This window comes from Austrofundulus limnaeus, unplaced genomic scaffold, assembly GCF_001266775.1.
Source record: "Austrofundulus limnaeus strain Quisiro unplaced genomic scaffold, Austrofundulus_limnaeus-1.0 Scaffold585, whole genome shotgun sequence".
Lineage (NCBI taxonomy): Eukaryota > Metazoa > Chordata > Actinopteri > Cyprinodontiformes > Rivulidae > Austrofundulus > Austrofundulus limnaeus.
Genome location: NW_013952987.1, coordinates 190,857 through 198,180, shown reverse-complemented (window position 1 = coordinate 198,180; position 7,324 = coordinate 190,857).

The following is a 7,324-nucleotide window of genomic DNA, read 5'->3' as shown; positions in this document are numbered from 1 at the left end:
TAATTATGATAATACATTTTTTGGCCCTTGTCAAAACAGTCAAGGACAGTACTTAAATAAAACAAGTAAATAACAAAGGGAGGAAATAAACAGCACAGAAAAACTAAAACATGTCAACAACATAATAATGTTATTTATGCTGGATAATCTTGTCTGTTGCTGTCAGAGTGAGACATTAGTATACTTGACATATACTTACACAAAGTACATTTCTTTGCAGTATAATAATGAAAACACATGTTTTTTGAAAAATGTTTTAATTTTTACCAGCAGCACATCACCCAAGTGTTCATCTGTAGCACGTCATCAGCTTGGCCGTAAGTCTCTGTGCCAAACTCCCTTCTGCTGTTTTAATTCTGCAGCGTGTATCAATTGAGCGTTTACTTCCCCCAACACACACACAAACACACAAACACACATACACTCACACACCAGCACTTTTCTTCTCATTTGCTTTGTGTGCCCCCCCCCCCCCAACCTTCATTGTAGGCTTCCATCACGTTCTGCCAAAAAACCTGGATGTCTGCCAAACAGGGTTTCACTGCTACTGTGTGTGTGTGTGTGTGTTCTCTGCTTTTAAAGTTTTACCTATTATTTCTTTTTAAACGTGAATTCAATTGACAAGTGAAGGTTGAAATCACAGACAAGTATGTGTGTGTGCATGTGTGTATGAATGAATGAATGAATGAATGATTGGCACCCCAGGTTCACTGCTTTTAGGGTCTTGCATGTGTATGTGTGTGTGTAAATAAGTGAAAGTGAACGTGTTGAAAAGAGTGAAAGAATGCACGGAAAAGAAGTGGTGAAGGGGTGTTGTCTTACAAGCAACAACAGCTCACTGCAGAAAGAGGTATTTTCAACCAGTTTATTAATCCTTTTAGGCAATGTTCCCTGTTCAGAAATGCAAATTGAATCAATCTGAGCCTGACTTTTAAGACTTTCAAGTGGGATTTAATTAGAAGCTGAGGCGCACAGTTTTAATGAGAGAGGGGGTGGAGAGAAAAGAGGAGACGGGGGGAGGAAGGGGGGAAGAAAGGAGGGAGGCTGGGAAGGACATGTTTTAATTCTACTCATACAGGATTGGGGTGAAGGACACAAACTCACCGCTGACAGGGATTGTTTAAAGAAGGCATTTCATGAGTCTGTCTGACCATCTGTCCATGCTGTCCTTGACCTTTGACTTGGCTGTTCATGCCTAAGGAAAGGTTGTTTTGTGACTCGAAACAACATTAAATCAACTGCACCAACACATTGCCATGAGCAGTAAAATCTTCCCACTTTTTTTTACCCAAATGGTTCCTCAATCTGTCTGAATTCTGTCCTTTAGTGTTGCTGTTATTTACTCCCATATCATTTCTCTTTCCTCCCCMTCGCTTTGTTCCTCACTGAGATATTTTCTTACCTTCTTTATCATCCTCCCACCATCTTCCAGGCCTTACGCTGCCTGAGCTTCCCAAAGTCATCAGGCCTTATTGTCTGATCCTGAAGCATTGGGTCTACCAGCTGAAATGAAAAATCAGGATTCCTCTCAGCCTCTATTTTCATTCTTTKTCATTCAGTTCTCTTTGGTCTCCTACTTTTACTTTCCCTATTTCTCTCTCACACTCCATCATGCCTCCCATGAACACATTCAGACACAAACACACACACACCTCTCTGTTGGCTCTTGTACTGATATTTCTTCACCTTTTGTGGCCTTCCTTTCAACTGCCAATCAAACCCCATGCCTCCTTTTGTTCTCATTCATTTGTGCCTTCTGCACTTGGCTATAAACTACTTGAAAGAAGCTGAAAAGAAGCACAAAAAATAAGCTTTGGCTTATAGTGTGTGGCTTACAGTGTTATACACAATTTTTACAAATTGATTACAAGCATTCTAACAATAATTTATTGATGAACACCTTTCTTTAATCTTTAATGAGACAATATAAATGATTTTTAAATGCCATAATTATTTGTTGGATACAAAGGAGTTCACATAGTAATGCTACATCTATTTAAAAAGAAAGTAAAGGTCAGAACAGACGTCTTTAAACAAAAAATTTAAAATATTTGTGAATTCCCGTCTCCAAACCCTCAACAATGTAGAGAAAACAGTARCAGTAAAAACCAGACCCTTGTCCTTCACTTTGCTTTGTCGAGGGTCTGGCTATATATAGAGAAGTGATTCTTGCTGGAGGCGTGGCCTCTGTTGAAGTTTAAAATGATTGRATCGGTTGGCCATGATGTGTGTCGCTGTGAAGGAGGCTAAACTGAGAAGCTAACCGGAAATTGAGTGTGCTGTAAACAACCCTACTGAGAGGAGAGAAGTACCGAGCCGAACGATACGGCTGTAAATAAGAGATGCTGCTTTGTCAGACAAATTTTATTTTAATTTGGAAGCCTTATCAACACAGACTGGCTTCAGTCACTTCCTCCACTGCCGTATGCTAAAATAACTAGCAGACACTGAGCAGAAAATTGATGTCATTCAAAACGCCACCTTCTGTTTGCTGATTGGCCCAGGTAAAATAAACTACAAGAGACACTGCACAGAAAATTGACGTTCTGTTCTCTGATTGGCCCGACAAAAATTCTCCTGAAGAAATCCTTATCTATGGGAGAAATCCCAGATGGAGCAGAGAAGGGAAACTAGAATTGAGCGGAGCTGCACAGGAAGGCAAGGGCCAGGCTAAGAAAACACAGCAATGGAGCAGAATCTGTCTGCATTCTGGCTACTTCAGTTAGATGACAATTTCAAAAGCAGTTTTTATTTGGGGGGGGGGTTGGGGGGGGGGGGGGTTGACCAAACAGACTCACAATGTTGCTATTGTAGACTTTTCACTGTACAAGTTGGGAATTCTAGTAGATGACTTGTTTGCAGGTTGTCATGACCCAAAGTGCAGACAGTGATCTCTTTACTCTGACTTATAAAACAAATGTGCCTTCAAAACCAYACTTTCCAACATGGAACTCGTGGGGATTAGACACAAGTAACGTAACTGAACAAACACAAACAGGGAGCAATACTGAACCAAAGAACAAATCCACAGACCAAGGATATAAACGCCTGTGTAGGGACAAACAGGGTCAGGTTCAGGTGGGTGTGGCAGAACAAAGAAATATGAAAGAAGACTAAATCAGGAACATAAACATTACCAAAGACTTAAAATATAGTATAGAAACAAACAAAAATGCAGATCTTAACAGGAGGAGAGAACTGTGATAGTTGAGATGATAAATGACAATTGTTTTTACCAAAGATGAATGACATATTGAGTCTGAACCATTTATTTTATGCTGTGAAAGAAAAACTACCATGACAAGGAAACAGTTCCAGTAAGATGGGAAAGGGACAGATGAGAATCAGTAAATACGCTTGGCCTTATTTAGTGATATTGTTAGTGGTGGGCACAGTTCTGTTAATTTGCTAAAATCCATCCATCCATTTATCCATGATCTTGTTCCAGAGTCAGGTCTCTGAGGCCGCTGCTTGAGCAGGGAGGTCCAAACCTCTCCTTCCCCAGCCACCTCTTCAAGCTATTCTGGGAGGATTCTGAGGCATTCCCAGTCGAGAGACATAGTCTCTCCAGCATGTCCTGGGTCTTCCTYGGAGTCTCCTCCCAAGTGAACATGCYTAGAGCACCTCCCTAGGGAGGCATAAAGGAAGCACCCTTACCAGATGCCTGAATTACCTCAACTGTCTCCTCTGGATGTAGAGGAGCAATGACTATACTCTGAGTCTCTCCAGGATAACTGAACTTTTCACCCTATCTCTAAGATGACTCCAGCCACCCTGCAGAGGAWACTCATTTGACCTCCTCTATCCACAGTTTGTTCTTTCAGTCATTACCCAAAATTTGTGGCCATAKGTGAGGATAGGAACATAGACTGATAGAGTCCACAAAACTGTACAAATAGATTGAATTATCAAACTCCCATGTTYCCTTAAGGACCCTAGTGAGGCTAAAGAGCTGGTCACAGTGTTCCACGGCCAGGATGGAACTTGCATTGTTTCTCCTGAATCTGAAGTTCGACCATTATTCGGACTCTGTTCTCCAGTACCCTTGAATAGACCTTACTGGGGAGGCTAAGGAGAGTGATGCTTCCATAACTGGAACACATCTTCAGTCCCCCTTTTTGAGAAAGGGAACCACCACCTCTGTTTGCCAACCCAGTGGGACTTCCCCCATTTTTTATGCAATGTGGCAAAGGCATGTCAACCAAGACAGCCCGACAACATCTAGAGTAGGGGTGTCAAACTCCATTTCTCGAGGGTCGCTATCCTGCCTGTTTTATAGGTTATCCAGCTCCAACACATCTGATTTAGTGATTGAATTAACTCTTCAAATTGTGCTCCCCTGATCTAGAGCCTTATAGAAATCAGGGCGTATCTTGTCCAACCCTGGAGCCCTGCCACCATGGAGCTTAACTACCTCAGCCCCTATWATGGACAGTCGACTCAGCTTTCTCCATGGAAGACGTGATAGATGGATTGAGAAGGTCAGAGAAGTATTTCTGCCACCACCCGATAACATCACTGGCTGTGGTCAGCAGCCCTCCACCTTCAGTGAGCACAGTGGTAGTGACATGCTGCTTCCCCCACCTCAGCCAATGGATGATTTGCCAAAATCTCCTTAGAGCCAGTTGAGAATCTTTTTCCAAGGCCTCACCAAACTCCTCCCACATGCAAGCTTTTATGGCCCGGGCTGCGATCTGCTTTGCCTGCTGATATTCCTCAACTTCCTCCAGAGTCCTACCAGCCAACAAAGTCTGATAGGACTCCTGCTTGACAGCTTCCCTTACCTAGGGTGCCCACCACCAAATTCAAGGATGGCCAGCACAAGAAGCACCAACAACCTTGCAGCAACAACTCAAGGCAGCTACCTCAACAATTAAAGCATGGAACAAGGCCCACTCAGACTCAATGCCCCTTGCCTAGCTGGGATGAAGTTGAAGTTAAAATTCTCTTGAACATAGACAGGGCACAAGTGGCTGAGTCAAAAAGAAAAAAATTGTATAGGTCCTATAGTATAGGACCTATACAATTTTTTCTTTTTGATTTTTTTACCTGGATTACTGAGATGCATCAGGACAAGTGGCTGAGTGTTTAAGGTTGTCGTTCCTCAAATTCGAGAGTTAGTGGTTTGATTCCCTGCTATTCGGACACATGCTGAAGTGTTCCTGGGCAAGACACTGAATCCCCACTGCGTGATGTGTGATTTAAAGCGCTGATTAGTCTCTTTAGATTGATTTACTTGTATTAGCTTTGTAGAGAGATCTAGTAGAGTGCAAAATGAATGTGTGTGTGAATGGGTAAATGAGAATGCAGACTGTAGAGTAAAGCGCTTTAAGTATCCTGGTTGGATAGAAAGGCATGGTGTAAGCACAGTCCATTGACATGGATGTGCACAGATAGACCTCAGGTGGTGCTGGCAACTGTCCTTTTTGCCTCTGGACCATCAAGTGCCCCRTTCAAACTTTTGAAACATGGAACATCACTTCTCTGGTCCCAAAAGCCAGCTTTGGTAGGCCAGGGTCAGAGCACCTAACCCCTTGCCTTAGGCTGCCCYCCATGCTGTCATGGCCTTGAGTTTGTGTGGGCTTTCTCTAGGTTCACTGGTTTCCTCCCACAGACAAAAAAAAAAACATGCATCGTAGGCTGCCTTCAAGACCAGGTGTAAATTGCAAAAGAGACCTATGATTTTAAAGGGATTTGCCTGGTTAAATAAAGGTTGTCAAATAAACAATGCACCCAGTTTATATGGCCCCTCCTGTAGGTGGCGGGCCCACAGGAAGGCAAACCCATGTTTCTCATTTGGGCGGAGCCCGACGAGGCCCCCTGGGTAGAGACCAGGTCACTAGGTGCACACCGATGAGCCTCTCCCCCAGGCCTGGGTCCAGCGTGGGGTCTTGGTTACTCACGTCCGGGCAAGGGACATTGAGCGCCTTCATTTATTTCTGCCCATACAAGTGTTTAGAACCATTCTTTGTGTGGCCTGTCACTGTGGACCAATCTGCCTTGGGACACCCTACCAGGGGTTATATGTGCCCTTGTTTTACTTGGAACACTTGCCCCTCTAGTGGTCTCTACACAACCCTGCTGAGGAGGGCCAGTAATTTTGTAAAAACGAGTCATGATTTTCAAAAAATTACCGAGCAAAAGACAGCCACRTGGTATGTGGATCACAAACATTAGAATTTTAGTAAAACCGTAAGACAGACATTTTCATATCTTGTCATATTGATTTTCAACAGTCACAGCATAGTGAGATACTACTTTCCTGCCATAAGAGTAAAGTACACTTCAAAGTTTGTTTCTCTACTTTGCATTCGACTTTTTATAAATATTTTTATTAGGGAATAGTGTTTCAAATCAGTCAGTGGAGACTACACACTTCTCTAAAACCACTTCCTGTGGGACATGACTTTTTGTCAATAAGAAGCTGTCGTTCATTTTAGTGAGACGTTACAAATGATAATTATAGCCTGAGGGTCATTTTAATGCCTATGGAAATCAGTAATGCTTTATGGTGATGTTATTATTCACTGTAAACACWTGTTTGATCCTTTGTAAATATCATCAGAATTATCCACTAACTAAAGTCCAAACTGATCCCTCTTCTGGGTGACAGTCCTCTGACTTTGAGCTGTAAATACTAAAACAGAAATGGAACTGGCTGTGGCAGAAAACCGATCTGTTCCTTCAAATATACGGATCGGAGGGCACAATAAGCATGTAACAGACAGCTKTAAGTTGCAGGAAATGGATGTTTTTTTAACATAGTCAATAAGGTATCATAGAAAAAAAACCTTCTAGCTTTATAAATACTTGACAAAAATACCGATGTTTTACAATTTCAGCTTGAAAATTAATTTTACATTATAGTAACTGCAGTTGCTGGAAAGCACTTAAACATGGCTCTTTGACAAAAATTTCCACACAATGGCTGTAAAAGACCAGTTCATCTTCATGCTGCCTCTGGCTGTTCAAAAACCAAAGATGGAGCCGGCCAAGATCCATACAGATGTGAGTTTTCAGGAATGAAGGGAACTTTATGGAACCAAAAGAGGTGTGGAGCAGAACTCAGCTGTGTTTAGCTCCAGTAAACACRTGAAACATCTAACAACTCATTCCTCTCATTTTCCAAACGTTACAAAGTAACTAAGTTTAGCCCGTTTCTTTGTTGATTAACTATTTTCAAAATAAATGTAAATATATTGTCATTAAGCTTTCCTCAGTAATAAATCTGTTTGTTGTTTAAAAAGAAAAAAATAGTATAGGTCTTCTGGACGGGATCTTCTCTAATGAAACATTTCGTCTCTCCTCCAAGACACTTCTTCAG